Source organism: Adiantum capillus-veneris, chromosome 7, assembly GCF_014529385.1.
Source record: "Adiantum capillus-veneris isolate H3 chromosome 7, ASM1452938v2, whole genome shotgun sequence".
NCBI lineage: Eukaryota > Viridiplantae > Streptophyta > Polypodiopsida > Polypodiales > Pteridaceae > Adiantum > Adiantum capillus-veneris.
The window spans coordinates 132,330,866-132,351,568 of NC_140937.1; the positions used below are offsets into that span (position 1 = coordinate 132,330,866).

Genomic DNA, 20,703 nt, shown 5'->3' on the forward strand with positions numbered 1-20,703 from the left:
GGCAGTTCCCAATTGTAAGCCATATCTCCATTAAGAAAGAAATGAAGAAGTGTGTTTCTGCTTACTTGATTTTTGCACGTGAAAAGGATAAAACTAGTAGGGACTCTCTCTCTAGTTTGGAAATTAAGCGTCTTCAATTTATTGAAAAGTACAAAGATTGTTTCACGGAAACACTTCCTGATGAACTCCCTCCGGTATGCCCGGAAGATCACTGCATAGATCTCATACCGGGTAGCTCGCCTCCCAATCAACCCCCTTATCAGGTAAGTCTTGCTCAACAAGAGGAAATTCTGAAGCAAGTCAACGAGCTTCTAGAGAAAGGGTTAGTACGGCCAAGTGCCTCACCCTACTGCTCTCCAATTCTACTGGTGCAGAAGAAAGATGGCACGTTTCGAATGTGCATAGACTATAGGTCTTTAAACAAGATCACGATCAAGAATCACTTTCTGATCCCTCGGATTGATGATATACTTGATAAGTTGCAGGGTGCAAGTGTTTTTAGTCGCATAGACTTAAAGAGTGGGTATCATCAGATACGGATCGCCCCTGAGGATGTCCATAAGACTGCTTTCCGCACAACCTTTGGACTATATGAATTTTTGGTAATGCCTTTCGGCTTGAACAATGCTCCTACGACCTTCAATCGCATGATGGACCGCATTTCAGCCCGTATCGAGCTTTTACGGGAGTATTCTTTGACGACATACTCATCTTCTCTAAGTCAAAAGAGGAACATCGGAAGCACTTGGACTTAGTGTTTCAAGAATTGTGAAAGCATGAGTTGCATGTGAATGCAAAGAAGAGCGAGTTCTTTCTCTCAGAGATACATTATCTCGACCATATAGTCTCTCACAATCAAGTGAGTATGGATCCTGCCAAGATCCGAGTGGTAGAAGATTGGCCTATTCCCACTACGGTACATGATGTACTTAGCTTCCTAGGATTATGTTCGTATTATCGAAGGTTTGTCCGAGGATTTGCTCATGTAGCAGGACCAATTCATGACTTGACAAAGAAGAAGATTCCTTTCAGATGGGGATCGAGATAACAAGGAGCTTTTGATCGGCTCAAGTACTTGCTAAGCCATGGACCTATTTGATAGTGCCTGAATTAAGGAAACCATTTGAGGTTCACTGCGATGCTTCAGGCGATTGCATCGGAGCAGTGTTAAATCAAGAAGGCCATGCAATGACCTACGAAAGCAGACGGCTTAAGGATGCAGAGTTGCATGCATCAATCTACGAAAAGGAACTCACGGCTGTGATTCACGCCTTATCCAACTGGAAGCACTATCTTCTAGGAGCGGATTTTGTGATCAAGACTGATCACCAGAGTTTGCGGTATTTTCTTACGCAAAGGAAACTATCTGAGAAGCAGATGAGATGGACAAACTTTTTGTCTATGTTTCACTTCCAGATCCTTCACACGGCTGGGAGTAAGAATGTGGTCGCAGACGCATTGTCTAGGCGGCCAAGGGTGAACGCTATCACTTCGGTGTATCACCAAGAATTAGAAGCACTACCGGATTTGTATCTGAATGACCCAGACTTCTCCACCATTTGGAGAAAGCTACATCGTGGAGAGAATGAGGTTCCCTATTCCATTCAGGACAGTTATCTCTACCACCATCAAGCCATACGTGTGGCAGAACCATTAAGAAAGAAGATCATGGATGAAGCACACGCTTCGCCTTATGCGGGTCATCGAGGTATTCTCCCTACGACCTTAGCAATGGAAAGATATTTCTTTTGGCCTAGCCTTAGAGAAGACATTGATAAGTATGTCAGGGAATGCTTGGTTTGCCAAAAAGTGAAGTATGATCGGCATAAGACGCCTCGGTTGCTACAACCTTTGCCTGTGCCTAATGAACCTTGGGAAAGTATCGCCATGGACTTCATCATGGACCTCCCTAGAACTCAGACTGGAAATGACGCGATCTGGACCATTGTGGACAGGTTTAGCAAGCAAGCACACTTTATACCAGTCAAGAAAACGATCAAAGCAGATCATATGGCTAGGGTCTTCATGGCACAGATCTTTAAGCATCATGGAATGCCTAAGTCTATTGTGAGTGATCGAAATCCTCACATGACAGGAAATTTTTGGCGTGCCTTGATGGATAATCTTGGTACGAAGCTGAATTTTTCATCTGCCTACCATCCTCAAACGGACGGACAAAGTGAGATAGCCAATTCCACAGTATTGGATATGTTAAAAGCTTATGTGTCAGACCGGCAATTTGACTGGGAGAAATATTTGCCTCTTGTCGAGTATGCGTATAACAATACCATACACTCATCGACGGGGAAAGCACCTTTTGAGATTCTCTATGGTAAGCCTTTGCTTCCACCCATCCTTTTAACTAAGGATAAGATCTTTGCAGCAGATGAATTTATCCGGGATTTGGACACAGCCTACGGGCAAGTTAGGAGAGCTATTCTACGCTCTAAGGAAAAGCATAAGAAAGCTGCAGACAAGCAAAGAAGGAATCTAGACTTAACAGTCGGACAGTTAGTCTTACTCAAGTTTGAGAAGGCAAGACTTAAAAAACAAGCGTCTCATAAGGGGAAAGTGGTAAAACTTTCTACCCGTTATTATGGGCCGTTTAAGATCATTGAGCGAGTGAATGATGTCACTTTCCGATTAGAGCTACCACCTAATTGGAAGATCCATAATGCTTTCCATGTCAGTTTACTCCGGCCGTATGTGGGACTGCCTCCGAGCCAGCCTAGTGCTGAGGAACCTCCTGAGGTTGAGGAAACAGAAGAAATACTCCAACCGGAGCAGATAGTAAGTTTAAGAACTACTCGAATCTAGATGCTGAGTGGATGACGCAGGAGGAATTAGCAGCTTATCCCGAGATACTGGAGGTATATATACAAGCACTACAGTTGAGGTCAACTGTTTAGAAGCCAGAGGGATGTTGCTGATTGGACTATTTTCTTATTTTTAATGATTAATCTGTTTTTTAGAATATTTTATTGTGTGCACTAGGAACTGTTAAAAGATTGTAGCTACAGGAACTGCCATCAAGAACGGACAACTCTGATGTGTCATTTGATGGGTGACGGTAAACATCGCGAAGAAGTTTTCGTAAGTTCGGTGGAAAGGGCCGGGTTACGAGTGCCCCTGATGCGTCACATGATGGGTGACGGGTGCATCAGTAAGGGGGCATCCTGTAGGCCAAGGAGGAAATCCGAACTGAGTAAGAAAATACGCGTAAGAACGCAAGCACAAGAATAAAGATGGGTTCAATGAAGCTTTTTACGAAAAGCAGGAACAGTCGCGGGAGGACAGATGTTTTCCCGCGAGTAGTCTGTGTCTGCATTGCATCTGTGTCGTGTCCTGCACCCGGGGACGCCTGGAATGTGTTCGTGTAGCATTGTTTTCACTAACTGAGTGAGTTTTTAAAGTTTGAACACGTTCACACTTTATTTTATAAGTCACTTTTAAGTGACCAGCCCTTTTATTGATAAAATAAAGCAAGGCTCTTATTAAAAAAAAAGCCAGCGCTAAAAGCTACGCAGGGGGCTGAAATCTGCGATCTCTCTCTCTCCTCTCTCTAGAAAGCGCCAGAATCAACGATTCTTCTCTCTCCTCCCTCTAGGGCGCTAGGGCTCTGCTTTTTCGGCTGCTATTCCCGCCGGGTGCCAGGGCCTATAAAAGGGCAGCAAGCGTTCAGTTTTTGGAGATACGGGAAGCAGCAGAAAGCACTAGCGCTGGGATTCTGGAGCAGAGACTGGCGACGGAAACTGCAAGTGTTCGTGTGACGACTGAGTACGGAGGTCGCTTTTCCGAGTAAGGAGCGACAGGTATACAATGTTGATACGCATTGAGAATTGTTGCTTTGTGTGGTTTGTTTTGCAGGAACCTCTCGTCTTACGGGAAAGTACGGCTTTACGCCTAAGTCCCTTACAGGAAAGTACGGCCTCGTGCCTAAGTCCCTTACGGGAAGGAACGGCCTTGTGTCCAAGCCCTTTACGGGAAAGCAAGACCTTCGGGTCTAAGATTACGGGTCTAAGACCTTCGGGTCTAGCTCTTCAGACTCGAGCGAAGAAGACAGAAAAAAACAAAAGGCGAAGCAAGACACAAAGCTTCGGAAAGGGCAAGAAAAAGACAAAGAAGGCTACATCTCGCCCAGAGACTGACAATTCTACTGAGGACTCGTCTACAAACAGCTCAGATTCCGATGACGGAAAGTTTATGCGAACAAGAAGAATTTTTACAAAGCTAACCAGTATGACTTTCTCGAAGATTAAAGCAAGAAAGTCCGAGAGTTTAAGGAAGGTGGCCACTCGATCAAGTTTGATACTTTTTCAGGATACTCAGATGCTTCGAAGGCTTTGTCTTTTATACAGCAGTTTGACATCGCTTTCGTGAGAGGACGCTATTCAGAGCACTCCAAGATTCGAAGAGCTGCCTCTTACTTTAAGGGGAATGCTCGTACTTGGTGGTCCACGCTTCTTTTAAACAAGACTGCGCCAGTTAAATGGCTGAAATTTAAAAAGCTTTTTATTCCTTCTTGGTTGACGCAAGAATATGAACGAGATATACGAGCTGCTTGGAACCATCTTCGGATGACCAAGAAAGACACAATCAATGCTTATTGTGAAAGATTCTGGAGCTCTTTTCTACCCGCCTCTTCATGCAAGAAGATCTCGTTCAGAGAACAGATTGAGCGGTTTACCTTGGGTCTACCTACAGAGATCCGAGATCACTGCTTGGAACAGAAGTCAGCTTCTATTCAAGAGTTGATGAGTCATGCGAAGCGGGGCTTTGCCATTCACTCTGGCAGTCTAACCTACCCCACAGATGAGGCCATGACACAACGAGCCGAACAGACTTCTAGGAATGAAAGTAGAAAGAAAAAGAGCAACCCAGAGAAAAAGGATGCACGACCCAAGCTTACTCCTGAGGAGAGAGCTAGCTTCATTAGAGAGGGGAAGTGCTTTGGATGCGGGGAACATGGACATATCTCCGCGAAGTGCCCTAAAAAGGCACAGAAAGAACAGAATGATAAGAACGACGACAGGCCTGAGAGTTCGAGAGTAGCTGAGGAATGTGGCAGAAAAGGCAAATAGAAAAGCAGAACTGGTACCACATGGCGTGGAACCTGCACCGAATCTAATGAATGAAAGTACAAACTTTGCCGCTTTTGGGGCAAAGTGAAGGATCACAAAGCTCTTTTGAAGGAGCCAAGGCCAACTTCAGTTCACTTGGAATTGGCGGCTCGATTTGGAATTACGCCCGACAGACTGACGGCACAGGCGGAGGTAGTTCGACTGGCACCCGGATGGGATGTTGCCATTACACCGAGCATTGGCAAACTTCGTTTGCAATGACAAGGGTGTTCAGGGCACGCGAGTGACGTTCTACTCAGGATCCCTTGGTACCAAAAGAACTACGCCGTGGTTGACTACCGGGCCGAGAAAGTGACTTTGATAAATGAAGGGCTTAGAGATTGTGCTTGATGAACTTCAGTTTCTTACTCATTCTTTTGGGAGAGAACTGAACACTGAATAAAGTTTGAATATGTTTTGACCTGATCAAAAGAACGCCAAGATTTTTCTCCACACTCATGCCGATTGCTTTTCAGAGGGCCTGAAGATCAAACCATTGATCTGATACCTGGAAGCACACCACCGAATCGGCCACCTTACCGTGTGAGCCAAGTACAGAATGAAAAGATTATGAACCCAGTGAAAGACCTCTTGGAAAAGGGTCTTGTCCAGCCTAGTACTTCACCGTATTGCTCTCCAGTGTTGTTGGTTTTGAAGAAAGACGGATCTTGGAGAATGTGCATCGATTATAGCACTCTCAACGAAATCACCATCAAGAACAGATTTCCGATTCCTAGGATCGATGATATACTCGACAGGTTACAGGGATCCTCGTGCTTTAGTAGGATTGACTTGAAGAGTGGATATCATCATATCAGAATAGCGCCAGGAGATGTCTACAAGACAACTATTTGGATGACTTTTGGGTTATTTGAGTTTTTGGTGATGCCTTTTGGCTTAACCAATGCTCCTGCAACATTTAACCGGATGATGGACAGGATTTTTTGAGAGTACAGGCTATTTGTTGGCACTTTCTTTGACAACATCATTGTTTTCTCCAAGAATGAGGCAGAATACAGAGATCATTTGCTTCAAGTCTTTCAGGCATTACGAGATCACACGTTAGTGATTAATGCAAAGAAAAGTGAATTTTTCCTACCAGAGATACACTTTTTGGGACACATTGTGTCAGCAGGCAGCAGTGCAAATGGACCCGACCAAGATAGAGACTATCCGTGATTGGCCCGATTTGAGGAATGTCCATGAAGTTAGAAGCTTCTTGGGACTGTGTTCGTACTACAGGCGGTTCATACGAAAGTTTGCAGAGGTTGCTTCCCCTTTGCATACCTTGACACAAAAAGGAGTACCTTTTTCGTGGGGACCCACAGAGGTGACTGCCTTTTGGACATTGAAAGAGAAATTGACTACGGGACCTATTTTGACTTTGCCGGACTTGCAGAAGTCATTTGAAGTATATTGTGATGCTTGTGGTCGTAGTCTGGGTGCGGTCTTGATGCAAGAGGGCGATGTCATAGCTTACGAGAGCTGTTTGTTCTCTAGGCCGGAGATGACAGCACAGATCTATGAGAAAGAGCTTTTGGCGGTTCTCCATGCTCTTACTCGGTGGCGGCATTACCTACTCGGAGCGGATTTTACTGTCTTTACAGACCATCAGAGTTTGCGCTACTTCTTGTCACAGAAGCAGCTTTCGGAAAAGCAGATGCGGTGGGCGAACATCTTGTCACAGTTCCACTTCCAGATTGTCCATGTGCAGGGACAGAAGAATGTGGTGGCAAATGCTTTGTCTCAGAAACCGTTGGTTCTGGCTGTTTCCGCGATATATCATAGGAGCTTCGATGATATGGTCGATCAGTATGCCACAAATACAGATTTTGCAGATATTTTCACACGGATACGGGATAGGGAGACAGTAGTTGGATATTCCCCTGGGGAAGGCTACATGATGAAAAAGACTATGTTGTGCGTTACACAGCAGTTGAGAGAAAAGGTTATGATTGAATGCCACTGTCCACCTTTTACAAGTCACTGCGGCATTGCTACCACCATGAAAGGGGTAGAGAGATACTTCTTTTGGCCGTGACTCAAAAAGGACATGGAAGAGTTGTGCGCAGTATGCCAGAAGGTCAAGTTTGACAGGCATAAGGCACATGGATTGTTACAGCCTTTACCCATACCCACCCGCCCCTGGGAAAATATTGAAATGGATTTCATTTTTGATCTCCCGAGAACTAAGAATGATCACGATGATTTTCCGATTACATGGCACGTCTGAGACGATTGTCTCCGACAGAGACCCCAGATTTATGAGTTTGTTTTGGAAGGCAATTTGGGAGAACATTGGCACGCAGTTGCAGTTCTCGTCATCGTTCCACTTGCAAACTAACGGGCAATTTGAGATTGCCAATTCAGTGATTTTAGATTTATTGAAGTCTTGTATCTCAGATCAGAAGACTCAATGGGAAATGAACTTACCTTTGGTGGAAGTTGCCTACAATAACACGATACACTCTTCGACGGGGAAGACGCCATGTGAGATTGTTGAAAGTGCTGCGAAGGTTCCATCCTTCCTGAGCACGAAAGATTAGATATTTGAAGCGGATGAATATTCGCGAGATTTGGATACGGCTTTTGCCGAGGTTCGCGAGACTTTGCAGGAGTCTCAAGAACGACAGAAAAAGGCAGCGGATCGCCATCGTCGCGACTTGAAACTGAAGGAGGATGATTGGGTGCTCTTACTTTTAAGAAGGCACGCCTACGAAAGAAAAAGGGAAAGGAGAGGCTTTTTCCAAAGCTTAGTATGCGATACTACGGACCTTTTCAGATCACTAACAAGATACATGATATCTCCTTCCGATTGAAACTGTCAGGTACTTGGAGGATTCATAATGCATTGCATGTGAGTCTCTTGAACCCTGTTAAGGGTGATATGCCTGACAATGGGGAGCCTGATGAGCAACCCGAAGTGGAAGAAAACGAGGAGATCCTTGTTCCTGAACAAATTTTGGCACATAACGATACGAAGAAAGGTAAAGTCCGAAGGCGGTTCTTGGTTTAGTTCAAGAACTTTCCTGCATTTGATGCGAAGTGGATGGAGGAGGAGGACCTAGCAGATACTCCTCGGATTGTGAAACTTTACCTCGATGTTTTGGTTTAGCATAGTCTACTCCAAACCGAACCCAGAAACTCAGCTTGGCCGAAGATCTGGTGCAGTGGGATGCACAAGAGGGGAGTTACTCCGCTCCTTTGTCAACAAATGCCTTGATTTTGATACTAAAGTCATTGATGTCTCTTTGAGCTTCAGGGATACTGAGAGCTGACAGTATTCTGCTGGATGACTTTATGAAATGGAATTCTTGATAATGATACTGATTTGTTCTTGACTTCTTGTGAGTGCAGAAACTGATAGCCGAAATGACTGCAGCATTTTGGTCTGATTGATCTCGAATAGACATGGTTGCAATAGGGGTTAGTCAATCGGACATCGATGAGGTCCCGATTGGACCTAGATGTGATTGCTAGCTACATTGCCGATAAACCATGGTCTAAGATCAAAATGAATGTTGAATGTCATGTGATGTCTTGTGATGTCGTGTGATGTGACTGTCGATTTTGTACATGTGCTAGATGTGTGTTCCTAGTACGTAGGTACTAACAGTTAGTGTCTTCTAAGACGGTTTATGGCTTTTGTCGGTTTTGCAGGCGTAATCGCGGTCGATTACAATGCTTTCAAGAGGGGGGTATGTCACAAAGTGATGACATGGCTACGGACAGCAGAAACCCTAATTTCCGAAAATCGCGGAGCTATTATATATAAAAAAAATTGAAAATGATGAGCGATGCAAATTTTGCTTTTTCTCTACAATATGAGAAAGAAAGAGAGAATGCTTTTGCTTTCAAGTTTTGACTCTCTGTGAGAGAGAGAGAGCAATTGCTTTTGATTTGAAGCTTTTGGGGCTCTGCTTTTGGGCATCCCTTGTAACCTTTAAATTAGTGGTGAGGGCCTCACTTCTCAGGGCATCTGGACGCAGAGTCTGAGAGTGAAACCCTAGCCACTCTCTTGTACTTTGATTTGATTAATACGAAAAGAAATACCGAAAGGGGCGCCAGTCTTTGGGGCCAATATCTCTAGGCACGGAACTCCACCGGCAGGCCAGTGCAAATCTATTGTGATCTGTGAATTGTTTTGAAGTGGTTATTTGGTGCTGTCGCAGTTGATTCTTGACTTGGAGTGTCCAAGTCTGTTACAATGGGGACGATGACCTGGTTATGGCGGATGGCGACCTGAAGAAGAAGAGCAGCACGTCGCGTGCGGAGGATGGCATGATGCAAAGCATGGTCAAAGTATAGCTGTCACATTGGACGTGAGGGAAAGAGTATTCTCCTTGCAAGCAGTTATTCATGCTCTATTGGGCATTCACCCTAATGAGCAAAGGCTCATCTTTGAGGGGACCCAGCTGGACTCGATGAGGAGACTCAGTTATTACGGGATCCACAAGTCAATCACTATGCACTTAGTGTTTCGTCTCAAAGGTAGTGGTCTTGACGCCACGATAGAAACTGAGATGAAGAAGAATCTGCAACTGCATCCCGATGATTTAATGAAGCACTTAATCACCAGGTTTGGCGCAGAGGCCTTACAGATGCCACTCTTAGAGTTGGAAATCACAACCAGGTCTACCATGAGTGTGGGCTAATTTATCTGCAAGTTCATGGGTGTCACATGGGAGATCATTGAGAGCATGCCTGATTTTTTCCCAAGGGACATCATATTTGCACTCGCTAAAGCCGAGCTATGTGACAGCCAACTGCCATACTCTCAGCAGCTTGCTAAAGTACCTGGTTTGCCGGCGATCTTCCAACAGGAACTTTACGAGGCACAGAGTCAATATTGCATAGTTTCTTTGATGAAGAGGAGCATCAAGTGTTGAAGTCCCATGAAAGTGTTCCCTTTCGCGACGTGAAGGGCAGCAGGATGCGAAGGGGAGCCTTTGGTACATTAGTCGAGGTCAAGGAGGGTGGAGTAACCTTTGCATGCAAGAAGTTAAGCTTTGTTGATGTTGGTGAACAAGAGGCGGCAAGCCGAGAACTAGAGATGCTCCACCGTCTCCCGAAAGACCCGCATCTCCTTAGCTTGAGGGCTTCGTATGAACAGGGCAGCCACATGTATTTTATTCTCCACCCTTTTGTGGGTATAGATTTGGACCAATTTCTTGCATCACCTTGCAGGTTTTGGTGGTGGAAAGAGGCCAAGGAGAAAAAGGTAGCAGAGCACATGATTTTTGATTGGATGCTATGCATGGCTCGGGGCTTGGCAACGCTCCACGCCAATTGTGTCAAGCATCGAGATGTCAAGCCTGCAAATGTGGGGATATTCGTAAATGGTGTGCAACATTCAGCTCAGAAGTTAGATGTATATCCTGTATGGCTTGACTATGGTCTTGCGAAGCACTTCAAGAAGCTATCAAAGTCTACAGCGCAGGTGGGAACCCCCCTATTCCAGCTACCCGAGTGTTTTAGGGGGCGCCAGCAGATATCTTCACCATGGCAACTATCTACCTTCATTTGCTTTACTTGTTGAATGGGGTAAGCATGAAGAATCTCAAACCCTACAAGAACAAAGGTTGGATATTTATTTGTGGGAATGAGGAAAGTGTGCTATCCAACCTGCCCTCCAGCAATGAGAGTTGGATTAAGATGAAGACGATGATAAGAGGCATGCTTCATTCAGATTCTCATAAGAGGCCCATTGCCTCCAATGTGGTAGAGACTATTGCACACCTGCAGATTATCGAGACTGATCACTCTGAAGAGTTTGTGCCACATTGTAAAGGAGTGCCACTGCCTAGGGATGAGAGATCGCCAGCAAAGATGGATTCCACATCGGAAGGCTCCAAGAGAGATGGCTCCAAGGGTAAATGAGCTCTATGTCATTGCCTAGAAAATCTATTACTGGCTGTAGCAAATAGATTTGCACTTGCGTTTGTGGTGCTATTGGTTACGAAAAACAATGTATATTTGTCTTTGTGGGATTGGGATACATGGTATATGTCCCAACTCTATGCTGGTTTATGTATGTTTTGGTATCTTGTGACTAAAATTGTGCTAAACCTTATTTTTGAAGGTAGGCTTTCTATGGGTTTGTTGCTATTGATGTTCGTTACCTGCCATGCTCGTGGTGACCATGGGCCCAATACATGGCATTGCTCCTATCATAATCCGTTTCTTCACATGACTAGTCAACGTTGTGTAATGTGATTAGTCTTTTTACCTTTAGAGGAATTGATGTGATGGAACTCTAGTGAGAGGGGTTATTTACCTATTTTGGCATTTATGTACCAATTTATTGGCTTATTGGTGTGTGCTATGGTTTAGCACTCTAATGAAAACCCTTACTGGTTGGATCCATTCATCAAGATTCTGCCACAGATAGGCCAAGCTGGCAGCTCCTTTAAAGACGGGTTATGGACCACCCCGGCTGGCTCCATTCGCTCAGGCATGGAAGCTTCGGGGAAGCGTAGCTTTCCTTGGGCCTCCCTTTGGGACCCAAAGGACCGGCTTTTTGTACACTATTAGAAAAGGGGTTCTCAACACACATTCGCTATCTGGTGTCCTTTTTTTAAGATCAAATTATTAACCTAAGGGATGCTTGTTTTGGTTTTTACATTGTTACCTATGCTGTCCTTGTATTTTGTGCTTCCACCTTCTCTTGGATTGGGAGATTGGTTATATGTTACCTTGGTTCTGTATGCATGATCTTACAACATCACAAGCCACAATAGAAACATTTCTTCCATATTTTCTTTCCACTCCTTTTTGCTATGTGCACCCTTTGTAGGTTGTGGTATCTTCAAGCTACAAAACTTACCTAATTTTTATGTAGCTGAGATGTTATGTTAGTCTGGCTCACCTATGAACTTGCTTCCCTCTATTTTCAGCCATGACTGACCCACATACTTTCCTCTCCCAGCCATAGTGTGGGCTCTCCATTGCCATTCTCATCACCACCATCTTGGTGAGCATCGAGTATCACTTATCAACCCGTACATTGTTCATCACATGTATCTTTGGTTCCATATATAATATTTGACCTCCGAGGACTGTAATAAAATCTCTCTCTCTCTCTCTCTCTCTCTCTCTCTCTCTCTCTCTCTCTCTCTCTCTCTCTCTCTCTCTCTCTCTCTCTCTCTCTCACATGAATAACAGGTCTTGAGTTCAACTCCTCGTCGGCTAGTTCTTTAAGGTCTCTTGGGATAGTTTCCTACGACGTTAAAACTCTCTCTCTCTCTCTCTCTCTCTCTCTCTCTCTCTCTCTCTCTCTCTCTCTCTCTCTCTCTCTCTCTCTCTCTCTCTCTCTCTAAAACTGTCCGCTACACCCAAAACTGGTTTGCAATAATTCGGAAGGGTATAAATTTATGCGGACTTGCTCATTTAAAACCTAGATTGGTTTTTTAAAATCTGAGCCGATCCAACATAATCCAAACCATTCATTGAAAGTCGAGACTTTTTCTCCGAAATCCGGACCATTCATTTAAAAATGAAGACCATTGATTAGAAATTTGGACTGATCTGTCACAGTCTGGATCAATTGTTGAAAATCCAGACCGGTTAAAATTCTGGACCAATCAGCTAGTCGGGATTGATTAAAAATCCGGACTCATCGTTACAAAACTGAACCCATTCCACTACTGCCTTCCATCAGGTAGTGTAATCCCTTTAAGTGATCCTCCAAGAGGGTGTCATCTTCCGGCTCTTAGGTATCCCTTTTGGGTTTAAGGTATCCATGGCCCAGAGATGGCAATGGGTACTTGAGCGTTTCTCCTCCAAGCTCAACCGATGGACAGGGTTCCAGGCTAATATGGCAGGCAGGACACTGGTTGCCAAGCATTTTATCTCCTGCTATGTCCTCTTCTTCCTCTCCTGCTGGAGGCCACTTGACTCTCAGCTGAAGGATATAACCAGGGTTTGTAGAAACTTCCTATGGTCAGGTGATCCAATGAGGAAGGGCCTTGCCAAGGTCAGGTGGGATGTATGTTGCCTCCCTAAGGAACAAGGAGGACTTGGCCTCACTAACTTCAGTAGATGGGTAGATAAACTAGCCGTAAAACTCGTCCTCAAAACCCTGGATAAACCGGATGAGGAGTGGGCTTCCCTACTTTTTTGACACATCAGCAAATTCAAATTCAAAGGGAGCAATGGTTTGCACCCCCTCCCGTGGTTCACAATCTTCTTTGGGGTATCAGCCAGTGGCACCCCCCTCCTTAAATCCTTGTGGGGAGCATGGAACAGATACAGGAATCACCTTAGAGTCAACTGGGACTCCAAGTACAGTCTACACCTACGAGCACATGAATCAATGTGGCGGTCGCTGCCTCCGATTCCCCCTCTTAATCAGGCTCAGATTAGGACAGCTAAGCGTATTCACAAAAAGGGCATCACCACTTGGAGAAACTTGTGGCACAGTTGGGAGCATAGGTGGCTCTCCCAAACGGAGCTCACAAGTCGATACAACCTGCAACCCTGGGAGTTAACTCTGATTACTAACAAGAAGTCCCTCTTCCCGAAGGAGTTGGAATGGACTCTCTCTTGATCCCTCCCCCAAGGCTCTTTTCTGGTCTAATGGCAGTGCTCTGTCTAATTCCCCCACCCTAGCCCCTAACCTCACAGAACCTCTCCACGTTTCCCTCGAAAGTGGAGGATCTCAATGGACCGTCGTCAATGGTCTTTTAAATTCCAGTCTATCTAGAACAAAGGCATTCCAACCAAGCACTCTGTCCTGCTCTGGTTGATCCTCCACAAAGCGGTATGGACGGGACACAGGATGAGGCTGGCCGGGTTAGCCTCTGGGCTTTGTCAGGCTCTGGGCTTTGTCAGAGGTGCAATAGGGCCGAGGAGGACATCCCCCACCTCTTTATGAACTGTCCCAAAAGTGTGGAAATCCTGTCCCCCGTGACCTCTAGGCTGGGTTTCAATTTAATTTGGAAGCAATTGTTGCTTGGTGATTCGGTTTCCTTATTTTCAGTGGTCTGGAATAGAATAAGAGGGGAATTCTTCTGGATAATTTGGTCTAACCAAAATGACAGGCTGTTTAACATATCTTTCCAGACCAAAAGTCTGAGAGTGTTGTTTTCACATTTTTCTGTACACGTAAACCAACTCAAGCTGGAACAATGCCGTATATACGAAGCTAACTTCAAGGTGCTTACGGACTGCATCGAATTTTACAACATCGCTAACATAAACAAGCAGCAGACGGATCCTACCCTCATTTACAAAGAATGATGGATGAGTGCCATGCGGATGGGGATAGGATAAGGAGGCTACTCTACAACGGTCTTCGCCTCGTCGTCCACATCCAGGAGGTCCTTCATGCCCTGGCTGCACCCAATAACCCCCCTAACTAAGTTCTGCCCTGAGGTTATGAAATGTGTGTGTTTGGGCCCATACCATGTAATTTTGATTACCGAGGGTTTTGTAAGTTTTGTATCTACTGACCGAAAGCTAACTATACCCCTTGTGGTAGTCCATTGTAACTTTGCTTCTCTTTTTTTAATATAAATATGCTCGCGCCCTTTATGGCCAAAAAAAAAAAAAAAACTGAACCCATTCTTGAAATTCTAGATTCGTCCACTACAATCTGGACCCATCTAAAACATCAATTAATTTGGATGAATGTGGACCTCCCTGCCTCTCTCAAACACAGAAAATCGCACACACGACCTACAACCCCTTCTAAAAGCTACATATGACTAGACGTTTAATGTGGGATATTTACGCATACCTCAATACCATAAAAGAGACAAAGAAGAGCAAAACATCATCACTTCAATTGATAGAATGTTCAATCCCATTCCTGCCCTCCAAAACGCAACAGAAAGAAAGAAACGGTCCCAGAGAGAGACTGAAACAATGATAAACGGAGATTTCACAGCCAGACTCTCTGAAAATTGCAACTGATCTTATTAACTGCAAACAGACTTGAAACCCACATAAAAGCTTCACCACAATCTCAAACTCTTGCTATGCGAAAGAACCTGAAAACTTACAAAGACTAGACCAAACTACCCCCATAGCTTGCTATACAGAACTGCACACCAATTTGACATGGTAGCCAGAAGGCAAATTCACAACAAATGTCGACACTAGATACGTAACTTACTCGCATGATAATTCAGCTATCAGTCTCGTATGAATTTCCCTAAGCAAGATCTTCAAAAGAGTTCTTCAATTTATGAGTTGACCCTGCACAAAACGGGGTTTAAAAGATAAAATTATCACGTCCAGAGTTGAATCAAGAGAACTCGTGTACTAGGGGGCTCTACCTTGCTGCGAATAGCGCTCCCTATTTGTTGATCTCAGCTCTCAGCTGCATTCATAGCATTGGGAAGATCCTGCTTGGTTGCAAATTAGACAAGCAGCACAGGATCCCGTAGCTCATCCTGATGGTCACAAAGTCAGTCTCAGATCACTTGCTTGTAGATGCACAAGAAATTTTGGACAGATTCTTACAATAATTCCCACATTATGACTTACCTCAACATCATGAGCTTCCGTGAGGGAGGCACGACATACCTAGCTAAGGCGATTGGGGGCAGGGGATCGCCGGCCCGGTGGGGGGGCCGGTGGTCCCCTGCCCCCAATCGTACCTAGCTAGGTATGCGGTGCCTCCCGCGCAGAAGCTCATGATGTTATGCATTGTATGAAAAACACTGAGAAAGGCTCCATATTCCTACATGAAAAAATTTATAAATCTTCTTGTGATGGACAAATTGAGAACGCAATTGCTTCACACCAGAAAGATCAAACAAAAAAATCAGCTTATGCTCTTGAAAATAAATCACTTGTAACTTAAGCAGATCTCTGGAAAGTAAAAGTCCACACATCTTCTAAAGTGTAGGAGTCTCCCGCTAATTGGGACTCAACAAACCCTTCAAATGATGCCCTAAACTTCACGAGAAGTTCTTAACTACTCAGATAATACCTGTGAAATCTCCGAGTCTCCCACTTGCGACTCAACAAATACTTCAAACGATGTCCCTAAACTCGACGGGAAGTTCTTAACTAATTAACTCTTCCCCACAAGCCTGTTAGCAGCATGGCATGGAGAGAGTGCACAATGCTGAAACGCTCATAACAGACAACAAAGAAAAAACATTGCTTGTTTCTATTATTAAGAATCCCTGGCTGACTCCAGAATGAACCTGTCCCTAGGACAGTTTACACCTTCATTTATACCGTGATGACTCCTAGATAAGCCCAGATTCGCCATGAGCAGACAAGCAGCCATGAAACTGATTATTGTAAAGAGTAATACAACTAAAAAACCAGAAGCTATAACTAAACGAAACCAGGAAAAAAAGTCCCCTGGCAACACTGGCAACATAGTGGAAGGAGAGACAATAAATCACAACTCGTCCAAACACATTCGGAAGAAAACAGACCTAAACCAAATGGGTTACATCACTTCAACATCCGCTCTGTGTGCCATGTGGAAACTACGACAACTTCATGCCCTTGTGCTGCCAAAACTGCATCCATCTGTCACTCCACATCTTTAGGCTTTACCCCCAATCAAGCCGACAACTCTGTCAAAATAAACTTGGCCTTGGCTCCATTGACAAAAGAAGCTGAGCACTTCTTGGTCTTGTATTTTGCCCCGAGTTTTGTGTTGGGATCAGACTGGCTCTCAGACTCTAGCAAGGAGGACGGAAAGCACCGGAAGCCGAGAAAAACTCACAAAAAGCGAACCAAGAAGAGCGGATCCCATCAGAAATCTCAAAATTTTCATTAAGTTTGAACGACTGAAACCGGAATAGACTCTCCCTTTAATTTTACATCAAGAATTATCATAGTTTTCTTTCTTTCAGGTACCTGCAGCACCAAGGTATGAACAAAATGTATGTACAGATCCGTTTCGTATCGTATGGACGTACTATACGATCTGTACAATACAGATTGATACGTACAAAGCACTTTTTAGCTTTTTTTAAAAAAAGATAAGCTTGGCTGAGGGTTTTTGATGCATTTTTGCTGACTTTTGGACAACCAAACCAGTTCTCATTTGAGCTTTGACATGCGTGTTCAATCATCAATGTCGTTTAAACTGTGAAGTCTCTTGCACTAGTTACACAGTATGTGGTTGTCTTGTAAAACATGTCTTCAAATGTCTCTAAAAATTGTTGCCCTCTCTTGTTTTTTATCAAAAATGTCATAAAAGGTATGATAAATTGAGTTTTTTCTACAAGATACGTATTTTTACGTACATAAATTTTTTTCTTGTATGGAACAACGTACAATACATACATATACGCCACGTATAGTACGTTCTGGACCACCTTGTGCAGCATAGCAAGGAGGAGAAGAGTTGAGTCAACATGATCACAATGAGAACATAATTCATAGCCACAATAACTAGTGGACGTGCAGCATAGTACCTTTTGCATGTTGCACTTGAAAACAAATCTTGCAGGCATGTTGAGGTCAATCTCATTAAGAGAATCCTCCAGCTGTCGGGGGATAATTGTGCGAAAGGTGAGCCGAGAAGGCACCAGGCCCCTGGCTGTGAGAGGTGTGGGGAAAGAAAAAGTGCAGCAGACACAATTAACAGCAACAAAGTTCAAATCAAGCAGTTCGTATAATTCCAGTTAATCGACAGAATCCATGTTTAACCAATTACTAATGAGGCTTAAATGCTCTTTACAAGAATAAACCTGGCTTAATCCAGGTGCTAAACAAGAAAGTGATGATGTTCTGCTTACTCTGCCTTCTGCTTCCCGATTCGAATCGTTAATGAGCTTCGAGCAGGCTTAGGATGGTCAATGGGAGTTAAGTTTGAGGATTTTAATGGCTAATCAAGCTTGAAAGCTTTCACTTGGCTTAAGGATTAGGATTCAATCGGCTTATGAGAGCTTAAGACTCGGGTAATGAGAGCTTAGAAGCTTAGGCTTGGTTTAGGGATAATAGGATTAGCTTGATTAAGGACGAGGTTAGGCTATGAAGCTTGGCTTAAGAGGTTAAGATAAGTTTAAAGAGAGCTTAAGAGTTTTTAATGAGGCTTAAGAGCTTTCTAATCCTCTCCCGGATAGAGAGCTTCAAGAAGATGAGGAGGAGAGCTCATGAAGGGAAGAGCCATCCAAAAAAATGAGCATCCTTAACCTTTTTCCTCCCCTCCCCTCTTTTTTATATCTTGCATGTCTTCCTACTTGCTAAAAAAGGCTAGGCACCCATTAGCGACATCGCTAATGGGTCTTTCCCCTTGGTGACGTGGCAGGCTGGATTCGAGTAGCGTGGATTTCGCCGAGAATAGCACCAAAAATGATCCTGAGGGCCTTCTGAGCATCTTTCGCTTCTGCAGCGGGCTCGTCTGAGCACCATAGCCCCCAGCGCGAGTGTGCCTTACCCTCCCTCGTTGCTTGCTCGTCGCCTAGCCTTCACGCCATTTTTCACTTTCCTTGGCTTCACACCCTAATTACATTTAGGGTGTCCTTTTTCACTTATAGCATTTGGGTGGCCCTTTAACTTATGGCCTTGACTTAACTCCTTGGGCGTCCGGCCTTAATGGGCACCACATTAGGCACTCATATTGGCAAAGGCACCACCTAGCTTATCCATTGGGCGGCCACGGTATTTGTAAGGGCACCACCTTTGGCATACATGCCGACCAAGGCATCGCCCATACTCATTGCATTCCAAAAGACGACATTTTTGTCAGAGAACTCAACAAGAACTTTTTGTGCCTTCGTAACAGCACCACGTTTTGCATACATATCGGCCAAGGCTCTGCCAAGCAACTCAATTTTCTACAGCAAGCCGCAGCAGTGTTGGCCTTTCCCTGCAATATTTGCATTCCAAAACCCGGACAAAAGCAAAAACTTCGAGATGGCACTCCAACCGAGTAGACCGGTCTAGTGCGGACCCGGTCCCCGGTAAATCTTAAACGGTCAATAATTTGGCAACCGTAAATCCAATCACCGATCTAAAAAGACCGACGCGCTCCACAAAGTGATCACTTCAGCCCAACGCATTCAGTTCATTCTCGTCCTCTCAGCTGCAGTTGCCCAATCCGGTACGGATCTACTACCGACTCAACTTATAATTGACATAACTTCTTATCCGTAGCTCCGATTGATGAGCCGTAAAGACAGATGTAGAGCTTCCTGAGTACTTCAACTTGGATTAATAAAACCCCAGCTATGACCACATTAAGCATACTCACTGTTTGGCATTACCAAGATATCTGTTGGTCCTTAGAGCCCCATCTGATACACTTTTAGCTTTAAAAAATGGGCTTGTTTGCAAGCCCTTATAACTGTTGAACAATCATGCAGGATTCAAATACACCTGACCGGCATTCCTTTGCTTATTTTCTCATCATGGAAGCGAAGCGGCACGACATTCACCCCCTCTGAACCTGCACAGCCTCCGGTATGTGCCAATTGCACTTAATTGGCTTCATTAAAATCATCATCAGACATATCATCTGATGTATACATAACATGATCCTCTGGAGGCGGATCTGAATGAGAATCTTCAAGAACAATCTCTCCTTCTCGCTTCTTGAACAGCTTGATCCTTTTCCTTGCAATGGGCACCTTAAGCATAGTGCCATCCAGTTCACATAATTGATATGTCGCATTATCAAAAACATGTTGCACCACATATGGTCTAAACCACCGTTTAACCATTTTCCGCATAGCATAGTATTGGTTCTCCAAGCTACTGTCATAGAAAAGTACCCATTCACCGTCTTTGATAGCATGTGGTCGTAGTCTATGCTTTCCATCAAATGTTGCCTTGTTCTTCAATCTTGCCTCCTTAAGCTTCTCTTTAGCATGTTTGATATCCTCTTGATGCCTCTCAAGCTGGCGAATATGTAGAGCAAGCAAGTCTTCAATAGACATACCTTCTTCCCATGGCATTATGGTCCAAGTTGTAACTGCTTCCTCTGTAGGCATAATGGGTTTCTGCCCATGCATCAATTCAAACGGCATAAATCCTGTAACTGAACTGTGTGTAGTGCGATCATCCCACAAAGCAAATGGCAAGAGTTTAGGCCAATCACCAATATGTCCTTCACACGCCTTTGCTAAAGCTTTACCAATAGGCAGATGTCCTCTTTCACTTTTTCCATTACCTTCTGGATTGTATGCTGTAGTGAGAGCAAGTTTAATACCCATGCGAGCAAAAAACTCTCGAGCTTCATCTGCATCCAGCTCCCCTCTATCTGCAGTAATTCTGCCAACACACCCATACCTGGAGATAACATCTTCAAGCAAAAACTTGCATACTGAACTGGATTTCAAATTCAATCCTTGAATACCTTTCACCAATTCGTCAAGAACTGGCTCCTCCACTATGGGTATTGCCGAGGTTGTTTTCTCTTTAGGTTCCTCCTCCGCAACATCCATGATGTCAACCACGATCAACTTATCGACTCTCATATGTCGCTTCACGATCATGTTTGACTGCTTCTGTGACTACCTTCCAGTCGGATGTTAAGCCTAACTCTCCTGTTGAATCCTCTAGCAACTGCACTAGACTCTTCTGAAGTCGAGGGTCAGCAGCCTGTATGAACAACTCAACCTTCTGATCCCTCATTGAACGTTGCTCTATCGCGGACAGTTGC

The 20,703-nt window shown here is 44.3% G+C and overlaps 1 long non-coding RNA gene across 31 annotated transcripts in view; it reads right to left on the reverse strand.

Moving 5' to 3' along the window:
• Positions 1 to 16,919, reverse strand: part of LOC147454640 (uncharacterized) — a 62,560-nt gene extending 45,641 nt beyond the window's left edge. For 12 of the 31 annotated variants that reach the window (XR_015188653.1, XR_015188649.1, XR_015188660.1 and 9 more), the window contains exons 1-3: positions 16,520 to 16,917; positions 15,401 to 15,517; positions 15,238 to 15,320 (exon numbers count right to left, since the gene is read on the reverse strand). This is a non-coding gene — a long non-coding RNA (uncharacterized LOC147454640). Of the gene's footprint in view, positions 1 to 15,237; positions 15,321 to 15,400; positions 15,518 to 16,519 lie in introns of all 31 variants that reach the window. The other 19 variants (XR_015188661.1, XR_015188641.1, XR_015188645.1 and 16 more) reach the window with 4 other exon arrangements.
• Positions 16,920 to 20,703: the final 3,784 nt, after the last annotated feature.